This window comes from Acinonyx jubatus, chromosome B3 (genome assembly GCF_027475565.1).
Source record: "Acinonyx jubatus isolate Ajub_Pintada_27869175 chromosome B3, VMU_Ajub_asm_v1.0, whole genome shotgun sequence".
Taxonomy (NCBI): Eukaryota; Metazoa; Chordata; class Mammalia; order Carnivora; family Felidae; genus Acinonyx; species Acinonyx jubatus.
Window position 1 is genome coordinate 6,142,017 of NC_069386.1, and position 14,758 is coordinate 6,156,774.

At 48.0% G+C, this 14,758-nt stretch overlaps 1 long non-coding RNA gene across 3 annotated transcripts in view; it reads right to left on the bottom strand.

Annotated features, from left to right (window-relative positions):
- LOC128315857 (uncharacterized) overlaps positions 1 to 14,758 on the bottom strand; it is a 30,050-nt gene that overhangs the window by 12,937 nt on the left and 2,355 nt on the right. For 2 of the 3 annotated variants that reach the window (XR_008298964.1, XR_008298962.1), the window contains exons 2-6: positions 14,337 to 14,502; positions 13,126 to 13,233; positions 8,478 to 8,558; positions 5,814 to 5,923; positions 1,510 to 1,980 (exon numbers count right to left, since the gene is read on the bottom strand). This is a non-coding gene — a long non-coding RNA (uncharacterized LOC128315857). Of the gene's footprint in view, positions 1 to 1,509; positions 1,981 to 5,813; positions 5,924 to 8,477; positions 8,559 to 13,125; positions 13,234 to 14,336; positions 14,508 to 14,758 lie in introns of all 3 variants that reach the window. The other variant, XR_008298963.1, reaches the window with a different exon arrangement.

Below are 14,758 nucleotides of genomic sequence, written 5' to 3' on the forward strand. Positions count from 1 at the left end.
ATGCAGGGCTTGAACTCAGCAACCATGAGACCATGACCTGAACCAAGATCAAGAGTCGGACACTCAACAGACTGAGCCACCCAGTGTCTGTGTGTTTTAAAAATGACACTGTGAGGGCTGTTGCACCTTCCCCAAAGTTGTTTTTTAACAGTAAAAAACTGGGGGGCGGGTTTTGTTTGTTTCCAAAAATATTTTCTATATTGAAACATGTTAACACACACACACACACACACACACACACGCACATATACATATACATTCTAGAATGATGTGCAACGAAATGTTGACAACAGTTATCTCTGGGATTTCAGGTCATGTTTGTATTCTTTCCTTTGTTTCTATTTGCCATAATGTGCTTTCTTTCCTTTATATTCAGAAAGAACAAGACTGCTATTGTCACCTTATGAAAACATTAAATTAAGTGAAAGCACATTTCCCTGTAAGAATACAGCTCGGAAATTACGTGAATCAAGTAGAAATGAACAAGGGCTTGGGGCGCCTGGGTGGCTCAGTCAGTTAAGCGTCCGAGCTCTGCTCAGGTCGTGATCTCGCGGTTCGTGAGTTCAAGCCCCGTGTCGGGCTCCGTGCTGACAGAGCAGAGCCTGGAGCCTGCTTCAGATTCTGTGACTCCCTCTCTCTCTGCCCTTCCCTGACTCGTGCTCTTTCTCTCAAAAATAAATAAACATTAAAAACAATTTTTTTTCAAATGAACAAGAACCAGATCTAATAGCAATCACCACCACTGAACTCTCCCTCGGCCCCCAGAGCTGGGCCGCCCTCACCCATAAACCCCATTGTAACCTGTGCCATCGCAAGCCCCAGCTCTGACGCTCAGCAACCACCGGCTTGGGGGGCCCCTCTCCCTGGGCTGGGCCTGGGGGTGCAGGGAGGGACCTCGGAGCAGCCCCGGTCCCAGCTTCCGGGAAGCCTGGGGGATTGTTGCTATGGACGAACAACTGTCTATGGAGCAGGGGTGAGCTTTGGGTACCTGTGTAAGTTCTGGGCACAGAAGTCCCTGCCTCCTACCCTCTTCCCTTCCTTTCTCCTTCTTCCACTACCCCCTCCATCCTTCCTTCTCACTCCTACTTCCCTACCTCTCTCTTCCTTCCTCTCTCCCTCCTCCCATTGTCTTTCCCTCCATTCCTTCCTCTTTCCCTCCACATCTCTGAGCCCCTGTCAGGCCAGAGAGACACGATGATGAATCACCCACTGTTGCCCCTCAAGGGATCTGCGGTCTGGAGAGGGAAACAGCTGGGTCCAGGGTGCCTTGTGCTCAGAGCCCTGAGGGAGAGCTGTCTGGAGCAGGTAATACCTGTGCTGAATCCTGACAGATTCAGAGGAGCTGGTCAGGAAAGAAAATGGACAAGAGTCAACCCTCCTGGGCAAATCTGTTGTTGCTTCAGTTTCCTAACCGGCCTCCACAGGACCAGCCCTGCCCAGAAGCCCTCCTTGGTGGGGACAGACTCCCTAGACGCTTCCTGCCACCGACTCCCTGGCAATATATCTCACCTGGCCCGGCAACGGTGGTAGGCCATCCCTCCAGGGTTAGGCTCCGCCTCGGCCCATAAATCCAGCTGACTCAGGAATTGCCTTTGTGCTCAGGACTTCCCAGTAGGGGCCTGTCCACCGCTCCTGCCGGGTCATGCCCAAGTTCCGCGTTCTCACTGCCGGTTTGGCAATTCTTCCTGATTTGGAGCCCAGATCCTTCCTGCTGCTTTTAATCCAGGGTCATTTGCTTTATCCCTAAGGATTTAAAAAATGAAGATTAAAATCTTGTCTTCTCGCTCTGTTGGCAAACAGCTCTTCATGTGCTGGACAGATGTGATTAGGTAGGTCTCTGTCACTGCTCAGCTCCTGGAGCCACATTAAGCCGAGATGGGAGGGAGCAGGAAGGTGTTCAGAGATCTTTCTCACTGCTCTCACTTCTGCCAAGGGCCCCTCCTGGGCACGCCGATCCACCTGCCATGTTCGGATTATAAGCTGTTAGAAGACCCAATCGGGGGTTATTAGCCCTTGTGGATAAAGCCACTGCCCTCCCCATGTTTCTCTTGGTTTTGAAAGGTGTTTCATGGGAACACAGGTATAGGGGAGGTTGGTTTCAGGATGAGTCACCTTTGAAAGCGACTCCAGACATGGCAGCTGGAGATCGGGATAAGAGGTTTGGAGCAAGAGAGAGGAAAGAGACCCATTGAACTGTTTAAAGAAAGGAGAACAAATAAATATGCATGGTTGTGTGATAAGAAATAAAATTGCAGGGGCGCCTGGGTGGTTCAGTCGGGTAAGCGTCCGACTTCGGCTCAGGCCATGATCTCGCGGCTTGTGAGTTTGAGCCCCGCATCGGGCTCTGTGCTGACAGCTCGGAGCCTGGAGCCTGCTTCAGGTTCTGTGTCTCCCTCTCTCTCTGCCCCCTCCTCTGCTCGTACTCTCTCTCTCTCTCAAAAAATTAACAAAACATTAAAAAAAAGAAATAAGATTGTAATAAATTCTACTCAAAATAGGAGAGAGAGAGAGAGATTGGCAGGGAAGCTGCTGGAGGCAATCAGAATGGAGCATCCGCCATGGAGAAGGATGCAAAAATATCTGGGAGAGTTGCCCCGGGGCAGACCTCCCACCCGAGCCAGACAGACAGCGGGACCCTGGGCTGAAGCAGTGTCTACAGTATGATCTAAGGTTGGGGAACGTGAAAGACTTTGGGGCCTTTATTTCTCTCCTTCCTTGATTCTATTATCACTGATGGCCCATCTCAAAGTCCTTGAGTGCATCCTGAATGCTCTGCAGCTCCAGAGACCAGCCCACCTTAATCTCCCCTAAAGGGAGTTGGGGGTAGAGGAATGTACCCAGGTCTTCAAACTGTCCCAACCCCAGGCACAGACCAGCCTCACTGCTCATGGCCCCTCCACCAGGTCCCAGATCCCCAAGGCCAGAAACCAACTAGGGAGACAGATCCATAAACGTCACCTTGTGAGACTTACATGCTGGTGTGCTAAGAGCAATCTCAAGTTCATTCATTCATTCAGTACTTCCTGTGTGCTACCATATGCTGGCCCTGCTCTAACCTCTGAGGATAGAGTTGAGCCAGACAAAAATCTCTGCCCTTTGGAGCTTACATTTTTTTTCTTCCGTATTGAGGAATAATTTACGTACAGTGAAATATATTAATCCTAAATGTAAAGCCTGATAACTTTTTAGAATTATGTACATCCGAGTACTCACCACCCCCAATCCATAACTGCCTCCCCCTCGCCAACATAACCATTCCCCTGACATTTTTCACCATCAATGAAATTTGCCTGTCTTTACACAGCAAAGGAAACAATTGACAAAACTAAAAGGCAACATACAGAATGGGAGAAGATATTTGCAAATGACATACCTGATCAAGGGTTAATATCCAAAATACATAAAGAACTTATGAAACTCAACACCCCCAAAATGAATAATTCAATTAAAAAATGGGCACGCTTGAGGTTCTCTGTCTCCCTCTCTCTCTCCCCCTTCCCTGCCTGCTCATGCATGCACACTCTCTCTCTCTCAAAGATAAACTTTTTTTTTAAAAAATGGGCAGAAGACATGAACAGACATTTCTCCAAAGAAGACATGTGGATGACCAACAGACACATGAAAAGATGCTCAACATCACTCATCATCAGGGAAATGCAAATCAAAACCACACTGAGAGGTCACTTCACACCTGTCAGAATAGCTAAAATCAACACCACCACAAACAACAGGTGTTGGCGTGGATGTGGAGAAAGGGGAACCCTCGTGCACTGTTGGTGGGAATGCAAACTGGTGCAGCCACTCTGGAAAACAGTATGGAGGTTCCTCAAAACATTAAAAATAGAACTACCCTATGACCCAGCAATCACCCTACTGGGTATCTACAAAAATACTAATTCGAAGGGATATATGCATGCGTGTGTGCGTGTGTGTGTGTGTGTGTGTGCATTATTTACAATAGCCAAATTCTGGAAGCAGCCCAAATATCCATCAATAGATGAATGGATAAAGAAGATATGATATATGTGTGCGTGTGTGTGTGTGTATAATGTGGAATATTATATATATATTTTTTATTCAGCCATAAAAAGAATGAAATCTTGCCATTTGCAACAACATGGGTGGAGCTAGAGTGTTATGCTAGGCAAAATAAGTCAGTCAGAGAAAGACATATACCATTTGATTTCACTCATATGTGGAATTTAAGGAACAAAACAAATGAGCAAAGGGGAACAAAAAAGAGAGAACGGTAAACCAAGAAACAGATTCTTAACTATAGAGAACAAACTGCCAGTTACGTGAGGGGAGGGGGTGGGGGATGGGGGAAACGGGATGGGAACTACAGAGGGCACTTGTCGTGATGAGCATGGGGTGATGTAGGGGAACTGTCGCATCACTCGCACTGTGTGCTAACAGGAATTTAGATAAAACCTTAAAAAATCTTTGCCTGTCTTCAAAATGTATGTAAATGGAGTCGTAGAGCACGTACTCTGGCTCCTGACTTCTTTCATTTGTTTGTGAGAGCCATCCAGGTTGACTGCATGTGTCAGTAGTTACTGAGTTTTTATTTCTGCACAGTATTCCATTGTGTGAATAATCCGCAACTTGTTTATCTATTCCCTGAGTGATGGATGGGCATTTGAGTTATCTACGGTGTGACATTTTTGTGAATAAAGTTGCTCTGAACATTCTTGTCTTTGGTGGACATTTACGCTCATTTCTCTGGAGTATATCCAGTGGTGAACCTAGAGTATCTGACCCTTGGAATGAATTTTTTTTTTTTTTTTTTTTTTTTTAGGAAGAGAGCAAGTGGGAATAGGGGAGGGGGCAGAGGAAGAGATAGACAGGGAGGGAGAGGGAGAGGGAGAGGGAGAGAGAGAGAGAGAGAGAGAGAGAGAGAGAAGGAATCTTAAACAGGCTTCATGCTCAGCACACAGCCCGATGTGGGGCTCAATCCCACAACCCTGGGATCATGACCTGAGCTGAAATCAAGAGTCAGATGCTCAACCAACTGAGCCACTCAGGTGCCCCATGGACTAGATCCTCTGTAATGCTCCCAGCCCTCGATACAGCAAAACTGTTTTCAGCAATAATAATGAAATTGATAATACTAATAATAATGGCAAGAAAGGAGGCAGTGATATTTTATTTTATTGTACTTCATGTACATGTAATCACACTGGCAAAAAAATGAAAAGAAAATATTACCATACCCAAAAAAGGATTAATACTTTTAAAGTATGTTAACTTTTTAATTACTTATTTTTTATTATGATTATTTTTTAAATTTACATCCAAGTTAGTTAGCATATAGTGCAGTAATGATTTCTGGACTAGAAATCATTGACTCATCCCCTCCTCAATGCCCTCCTCAATGCCCCTTGCCCATTTAGCCCATCCCACCACCCACAGCCCTTCCAGAAACCCTCAGTTTGTTCTCTGTATTCAAGAGTCTCTTGTGTTTTGCCCCAGTTGTTATATTAGTTTTGCTTCCCTTCCCTTATGTTCACCTGTTTTGTATCTTAAGTTCCACATATGAGGGAAGTCATGTGATATTTGTCTCTCTCTTGACTAATTTTGCTTAGCATAATATGCTCTAGTTCCATCCATGCTATTGCAAATGGCAAGATATACACACACACCACATCTTCTTTACCCATTCATCCATCGATGGACATTTCGGCTCTTTCCTAAAGTGTGTTAACTTTTTAAAAAGAAGACCAAAACTTTTATCAGTTTATACTCTGTTTTACTGTTCTCAATTTTAAACACAAAAATGCCAGTAATCCCATAAAGTAAAAGAACTAAAGTACCTTAGGTTCTGCTTCTTTGTCTTTAAAATCATGCTGCTACCCTTATTTCAAATACACAGTCAAGTGCAGGAGTCTGTCATACCATGGGGACTGGAGACAGGAACTGTAATCTGAAAAGGACTGAATGGTTCCCAACCTTTAGGAAAATGATCTTCAAAGTGAATGCAGGTACAATGGAATATGACTCAGCCATAAAAAGGAATAAAGTCATCATCCATGTGACAACATGGAGGAACCTGGAAAACCTTGTACTAAGTGAAATAAACCAGACACAAAAGGACCAATCCTGTAGGATTCCTCTTATACCAGGTACCTCGAGTCGACAAGGTCATAGAGACAGACAGTATATGAGAGGTTACCAAGGGACAGGGGGAGGGGAGGTGGGGGGTTAGTGTTTCATGGGTAGAGCTTCCGTTTGGGAAGATGAAAAAATCTGGAGGTGGAGGATGGTGATGGTTGCACAAATGTAATTAATGTCGCTGAATTGTACGTTCAAACACAATTTTGGTTTTCAATGGCAAATTGTAGATTGCACATATTTGACCACAATCAAAAGAAAAAGTGTCATTAAATAAATACATAAATGCACAAAGCCCATGTGTCTCGGGGGCCAAGTGCATAACCAGACATCCTTTAAATTAACTTCCATAAACAATGCAATGCTTACGGAAGCATTCATTTGCATGCTGTAAATATGTTAATTTGAGACCATTTTTAAAACTCAGTGGTGCCGTCAGTGAAGCATCCGACTTCAGCTCAGGTCATGATCTCATGGTTTTGTGGGTTTGAGCCCCACATTGGGCTCCACGCTGACAGCGTGGAGCCTGCTTGGGATTCTCTCTCTTTCCCTCTCTCTCTGCCCCTCCCCCACGTGTGGTTTTTCTCTCTCTCTCTCTCTCTCAAAAATAAACAAACAAATAATGGTAATTATAGTAATTGTTTAGAACTTAGACCAAAAAAAATGTGGGGGGGCACATTTTATCATCTTTTGGCATTGCTGGTCCTGGTGCACAGATAATAAAAAGCAGATTGACTTTTTTTTTTTAAGTAAACTCCACCCCCAACGTGGAGTTCAAACTCATGATCCTGAGATCAAGAGTCCCATGGTCTACTGACTGAGCCCGCCAGGATCCCCCAAAACAGACTGACTTTTAGTCATTTTCATTCTGTCCTAAATTCTCTGCAACAACATACTCCCTTATTGGCTGCACACTGACTGAACTGCAGCTTCCCCCTCACTTTGGGTATATGCCTAGGAGTGGAATTTCGAGACAAAAAGTAGGGGTATGTTTTCTTTTGACTGATTTACTCTCCCCTCGGGCAAGGCATGAGCTCCCCGATGCTCCACATCCTTGACAGCTTTTCTTATTGCTGATTGCTTCAATTTGAGTCATTCTGATGAGTATTATAGAATCTCATTGAGGTTTTATTTTGTGTTTCCCTGAGGACTAATTGTGTTGAGAGCCTTGTCATATGCTTACAAGCCCTTTACATAGCCTCTTTTTCAAGACTTTTGCCCACATTTTTGTTTGTTTGGTTTTCCTTTTCTTACTGATTTGAAAGAGATCTTTACATATTAAGGACACAAGTCCTTTGTCTAACATATATATTGTGAAAGTCTTCTCTTGCCCTTTTACTCTCTTAAATGGCATTTTTTGATAAACAGAGGTTTTTATTTTAATGAAGTCCAATTTACCAATTAAAAAAGTGCTTTTTATGTCCTGCTCAAAAGATCTTTGTGAAGATTCCCTCCTGTGTTTACTTCCAGAAGCTTTATTGGTTTAGTTTTCACATTTAGGTCTGTGGTCCATCTTGAACTAATGTTTATGGCATGAGGAAGGGATCAGAGCTCACTTTTTTTCCCCTTCGGAGTAGGCATAAAAACTTTGTGTTCCCCACAGAATTGCAGAAGCAATTCTATACCATATATGTATGGATCTACCATGAACAATTTTGGTTTTTTTGGGGTTTTTTTGGTTTTTTTTTTTTTGTTTTTTTAAACCATGAACAATTTTAAAGATACCACTTTCTAGATCCTCAACCTCCCTAGGTCCTCCTTTCTTTATTTTATTTTATTTTTTAAACTTTTTTTAGTGTTTATTTATTTTTTTTTTGAGAGACAGAGAGAGACAGAGCACGAGTGGAGGAAAGGCAGAGAGAGAGGGAGATACAGAATCCAAAGCAGGCTCCAGGCTCCGAGCTATCAGCACAGACCCCGATGCGGGGCTCAAACCCACAAACCGTGAGATCGTGACCTGAGCCGAAGTCAGACGCTTAACTGACTTAGCCACCCAGGTGCCCCTAGGTCCTCCTTTCTAAAATGAATCTATTTGTGGGGTACCTGGGTGGCTCAGTCGGTTGGGCATCCGACTTCGGCTCAGGTCATGATCTCGTGGTCTGTGAGTTCGAGCCCCGTGTCGGGCTCTGTGCTGACAGCTCAGAGCCTGGAGCCTGTTTCGGATTCTGTGTCTCCTTCTCTTTCTGACCCTCCCCCGTTCATGCTCTGTCTCTCTCTGTCTCAAAAATAAATAAACGTTAAAAAAATTTATTTTATTTTTTTTAATTTTTTTAATTTTATTTTTATTTTATTTTCATTTTATTTAATGAATCTATTTGCCTCTGTCATCAAACATCAAGCCAGTTTTCCTTTGTTCTCTCACTTACCTTTCCAAGTAGGGTTCCCTTTTCACTCCACCCCAGTCTGACCATGGTGCATCATCTAGATGTGTGCAAACCACTGGGGACCTAAATAAACAAAGGGGCAATTAGAACGTATGCGCTCCTGAGGGAGAGACCCCTTCAAAAAAGCACACTGAACATCAGCCGTAAATATTAAAGGGGCAGCATCTTATTCCATCGAAGGGACAAATTCTAGGTGATGAGGCATCTATTTAGCTTAGAATTAGAATATGGAAGTGAGATGGTTGTCACCAGCCTATGCATTAATACATCTGTTTGAAGTGAAAACTGTATCCAGATTTTCCTTGGACAGATAGTCTAACTGGGTTGACTGGTTTGACAATGAATTCTGGCTTTGCCAATTCGCTTATATGGCAGAACTTTCCCATATAAAATTAAATCAACCAAATTTGTAACTCTGAGGTTCTGAAGAAAATATATACAACATGCAGGAAACGATATTTTTGCAGCTATTAAAATTATGCTTAGGGGGCGCCTGGGTGGCTCGGTCGGTTAAGCATCCAATTCTTAGTTTCAGCTCAGGTCACATTCTCACAGTTTTGTGAGTTGGAGCCCCGCATCGGGCTCTGCACTGACAGTGTAGAGCCTGCTTGGGATTCTCTGCCTCCATCTCTCTCTCTCTCTCTCTCTGCCCCTCCCCACCTCGTGCTGTCTCTGTCTCTCCCAAAATAAAAAATAAACTTAAAAAGATTGTGACCAAAAATTTAGGTGTCAATTTAAAAATATGAGAGTATGTCGTTTTCCAGAATCCTTTTAGGGGGTGCACAAGCACGAAAGTTTGAAGAAACCTGATCTAGAGGGCAGTGGTTCTCAACTCCTGGTTACAATTGGAATTACTTGGGGAATTTGAAAGAGGATGATAAACCAAAGGAGTTGGGAGTGAGCACTTTTTAAAAGCTCCTTAGGTGATTCAAAGAGCAGCCAGGCTAAGAACAACTGGTTTCCTCCTCCACCCCGCTCTGTTCCATTCAGTCTAAACCTTTTCCTCTTCCTCCCCACCCAGCACCCAAGGCTATCTCCCTGACCCACACCCATGTCTAGCTCCAAGAATAGATATTGCCTCTTGGACATTTACATGTCCAAAGACAACCTGTCCTAAACCAGGCTTGGCAACAATTTGGATTATGCATCAGTAAAAAATGTGGGGATGTACACCTCAGAATATGTGTATTAAAAATAAACCATAAATATATAATATGTTAGGCCCACCATTAAATGTCTATAAAATAGAAGTATGAGACTAAAAAGGAATATAAATACAAGTTCTAATATTTTCTCTCCACATCCTATGGATGACCTCTGTGCTTTTGCACATGCTGGTCCCTTTTCCTAGAATTCCCTTCCCTTGTCTTTCTATGAACCTCCATTCATCCTTCAAGACCCAGTATGTATAACTCCTCTGAGACTCCACCACAGACACTTCCTATCTCCAATGGTGCCCCCAGGAGGCTCTCTACAGGCCTCTGTCTTTGCACCTGCCATACTATATTAAGGCATGCGGATGTCTCTCTCCCCTGGGGGCTCAGGAAAACATCGAGAGCAGCACCCAGCATAGGACCTGGCTCATGATAGGTTTGCAATAAATGTGTGTTGGATGATAAAGTGAGCAAAGAGGAGGTGGTCAAAATATCTAACCATCAGGGTAGCAGCAAAGGGTGGGGGGGGGGGGTTGGAGGAGGTGGTGGGAGTGGAGAGGAGGTTCTGGAGGGTCCCCATTAGAAGAGTGTTGACGTTTCAGCGGCTGGTTTGGGGGAAGCCCGGGGTCCAGGTCAGCACTCCGGTTTGGCCACACCACTGCATTCTGGCCGCACTTTAGTGCCAATGGCAAATTCCCAGAGGCCTGGCTGTCCAAGGACTCAGAGACTATTTAAAACTGTCTGGAGAGCAGTACCTCCATTTAGGCCGCAGAGAGAACTCCAGCCGCCCCCGTGGGGACGGAGGGGTCGACCCCGTGCAAGATCTCTCCCTTCGTCTCACTGTCTGGAAGGCCAGGCCTGGCCAGGAACCCTGAGGCCACTGACACTCCTCAAAGCACATTGCACGTTGGGGCCCTTGGGCGCCGGCCTGGGAGACCTCCCCCAGGGGGCCGAGGGTAATGAACAGGGCTCGGCCTGTCTCCGTCCGTCTCATCTGTCCCGGTGGGGCTGCCACGCACTGGACTCCCCACGGAGAGCAGCCAGCGCAGCTGCGGAGGCAAGGGCAGCGGGAGGACAGAAGCCACATCCAGCCCTCCCACCCCCAGCCCTGCTCCGCAGGAGGAACCTGCAGAGGTAGTAGAGGGCTCACGCAGGGCTTAGCCACCTGCTCACCTCCGGAGCAGGGGCACGGCCCTCCGGCCAGGAGCAGGGCTGGGCCAAGAGCTGCCTTTTCAGCGCGTAGGTGCTCTGCCCCATTGTCTGGCAACATCTGGAGACATCTCCAGTTGTTTCAACTAGGAGCGGAGGGTGCTATCGGCACCAGCATCAGACAAACACACGAGCAGAACATCCCTCCCGCGTGGTCAGCCACTGTGAGGAGGTGACACTGTAACACCCGGAGCTTCCAGTTCACAGAGCTGCCGCTGTGACAACGTCTGCTTCCGCCTTGCCCTGGACCCCTGCAATCTGGCTGTGAGTCTTTGGGTCCTGTAGCCACAACAGACTCTGCAGTGATGCGAGCTGACTCCCATGAACCGTGTGCACTGGAAACACAGGGACCCCGTCTTCAGGTGTCCGCGCCTCGTCTAGGGAGGGAGGGAGTGGGTGCTGACAGGGGGTGGGTACTGAATACATATGTGCTGGCCTCTAGACTGTAGGGAACACAGAGGGCCCCGTGGGGCATGCGGAGTGTGAACTGTAATCAGGCAGAGGGTGTGTGAGAGACTCCCCTTGAGCCTATGACTCCGGGCTTGCACCCCAGGCCTTGGGGAGGCACACTGGAGACTTCCAATGACAGCCCCGCAGGGCTTTCCTCCAAACTTCTTGTTTACAAATTTGCAAGCCTACAGAAAAGTTACAAGAATTAGTACAATGCACACACATGTACCCTTCACCTGGATCCACCACTTTGGCCCCTCTCTCTGTACGCATACGTGCACACTACAGCTCAGGTCAAGATCTCACGGTTCGTGGGTTCAAGCCCCGCGTCGGGCTCTGTGCTCACAGCTCACAGCCTGAAGCCTGCTCCCGGATTCTGTGTCTCCCTCTCTCTCTCTGCTCCCCCTCCCTGCTCATGCTCTGATTCCCTCTCACAAATAAATAAATATTTAAAAAAAAAAAAAAAAAGAAGAAGAACCCAGGCCAGTCGTCTTGCAGGACGTCCCTTGATTTGGGTCTGTCTGCTGTTTCCACGTGATTAAATTGACGGTAAGTGTTTTTAGCAGGCGTAGCACGGACGACATGCTGTGTCCTTGTCGGAGCAGCCCTCCAGGCCGAGTGAGTGAGATGTCTAGTTTCCCACTATTGGTGGCCTCACTTTCGATCCCACAAGAGGTCACAGAGGAGAGAACTTTGCAGAAAGGCCTGCATCCTGTCCCTTCCCGGCAGGCTGGCCACACCGGAGACCTCCCCATGGGCGTGGGGTGGTGGTACAGTCTGAGGCTCTAAGAGAATGAAGAAAGAGGATGAGTGGCCAGAACTGCTTCCCGGGGCTCCAAACCTCGTTCCCAGAGCCCCGTGATTCCGGGGAGGGCGTGGCGCTCGCTCTCGGGGGTGGGCGGGGGGCGGGGGAGGGGGGCAGGCTTTTCAAAGAGCACCAAAGAACAATGCCATCATCCGCCATCCAAGAAGCCACCCCTGGTTATATTTATGACCCTATGACTCGCAAGGGACTTTCCCATTCATTTCCCATGGCATCGGAGAGCACCTGCCACACTGTGTGAAAAGCATCGTGTGAAAGCCTTAGAGTCATTCAGACCTAACCACCCTGGGAGGCTGCTGGCACACCACTGTGTGGGTGGGAGAATGGAGTCACAGAGTGGTGAAGCCACTTGCCCAAGTACACCCAGGTGGCAGCTCTCAGGACCCGTCCCCTTTGAACTTCTGGGCCGAGGCGCTAAGCACCCAGGTGCTGTGCTGTGAGCATGACAGCAGGTGGGAGCGGAGAGCAGGACAGACACGGAGGCACCCATTTGCAGACGGAGCCAACAAGGCCCAGACGGGCCGTGTGCACCAGCGAATCTGTGGGACTGGGGCCGGCCCCAAGAACTCATGAGTCCTGGGCTGCTGGTGCCCTTGCCGCAACCTCAGGCTGGACGTGGGACCGAGGCCAAAGCTGTGAAAAGTGCTGTGACCATCTGCCCAGAGGGATGGGCACAGGGAAGGGCAATGACAGTGACTGTCTCTGCATAGCTCCCTCTCCTGTGCAGGGACAGCAGAGGCCACCGTGCCTGGAACAGGGACACCCTGACCCCAAACAGGACAATCTGAATCACCTCTGCCCCAAACCACACCACCACCACCCACCCCGCCTCCAGCCCTGCCAGCCCATGTAGCTGCTACGCCCTGCCTCTCCAGCTGGGGAGGGAACCATCCCAATTTGTCATCCCCATCTGTCATCCCCACTGGTCAGGTCACCCACATTTTAGGAGGAAGTGGCTAGCTTCTCTGGCAAACCCCTTTCTGGTCCTACAGACCTGAGCAGCCAGTTTCTTGAACCCTGGTCTCGGGATGAGCCCAGAATTCCAGCCTGTTGGTGGTCACAGGAAGTACCAGGTTAGGATGGGGATGTGGCCTGGAATCATCTGGATGGGGGGCAGGCGAGAGAAGAAAAGCCAGAGGTCAGAGAAGGAAAGGTCTACCTCCTGTGCACTCTGCAAATCCTAGACCGGTCTGCCTATTCCATGAAGCCCACCCTGATCACTGCAGTGCCCACCAGGCTCTCCTCAACTACACGGGAATGTCCTTGATTCTGCTTTAACTACCGGGGCAAGTCACCTCGTGCCTCCTCTCGCATAGTACGAACTAGGGGGTGTCTTTGTGAGGCTATTTGCACCTGATGCTGAGCTGTGTATGCAGTAGGTGCTCTGTACATGCTTGATTGCTGAATAAATTAAGCTCATTCATTCACTCATTCAAAAAATCATTAATGAGCAACCATCTTGAGCCAGGCTGTCTTCTAGGGGCCCTTGCCCCTGGGGATTGACATTCTGGCCTAGGAACAGATAATGTGAGGCCAGTGCTAGGAAGAAAGATCAGTGAATGAATGAATGAAGTGGAGACTGAGGATAGGAGGAAGTGGAAAGGGGCCCGGAGGAGAGAGCTGCTGTCTTTCTACCCCAGCCGCAGCGCCCCCATCACCCAGGGAGCATAGACACTCTGCAGAGAACCAGCCTCATCCGAGGTGCGGCAGCCTGCTGGCCTGGCCTTATCTTGGTAGCTGGAGAGAAAATGTTCTGGGAGGAGATTTTTTTTTTCTAGGTTTCTGAGAGCCATTCCCACCCCCACCCCCACCCCCCACCCCGGCCAGGGGCACCAACAATAAAACTCCTGGCCATTCGGGGGAAACTGAGAGCTCAGTCCACCACCAAGACCAAGGGGCAGATGCTCTGGAAAGTGCGGCCGCATCAAAATGCTGCTGAGGGGTCATGCCTACAGGTCAGGGGCCTACAGGTCAGGGGCAAGGTGGGACTAGAGCCTGCGGAAGAATCTTCTCTTTCTTTCTCTATCTTCCTTCCTCCCTCCTTCCCTTTCTCCCCCTTTCCCGTCCTCTCTCTGTCCCTTCTCTCTCCCTCCCTCCCCCCCAATGTGACCTTCCCAGGCCACTTTGTTTACATCACGCTCCCAGCCCTCTCTCTCCCACTCTCCATTTTCTTTTCCTGCACGCACCTGTCACCCTCACGCATACCGTGTACTTCTCTATTGGTTTGCTTTTGTCAGGCAGCCCCTCCCCCCAGCAACTTCCATGTGGACAACGATTGACCTCCCAGCACCTAGAACAGTGCCTGGAACACAGTTGGTACTCAAAGAATATTCTTCTCCCCTTCTTTCATCCTTCTTCCTCTGCATCCTCACTGCGCTGTGGGAAGGGAAAAGGGTTGTACATAAGACATATCCCTGGCTTACAGGAGCTCATGGCCCCCCGCCCCAGAAAATGGGTGACTCCAGAGGAAACTTGTGCCCCCACCGACTTCATCTCCAAACTTCCCCAGCCCTTGCCTCCTGCCCTCCGGTCTTCCTTTGCTGTGCACTTAGACGTCTTTCTCTGCAGCAGGGGGTGCACGTATCTGCAACCAAAGCCTCCTTCTGCCCTGCCCAGAGGAGGCAAGC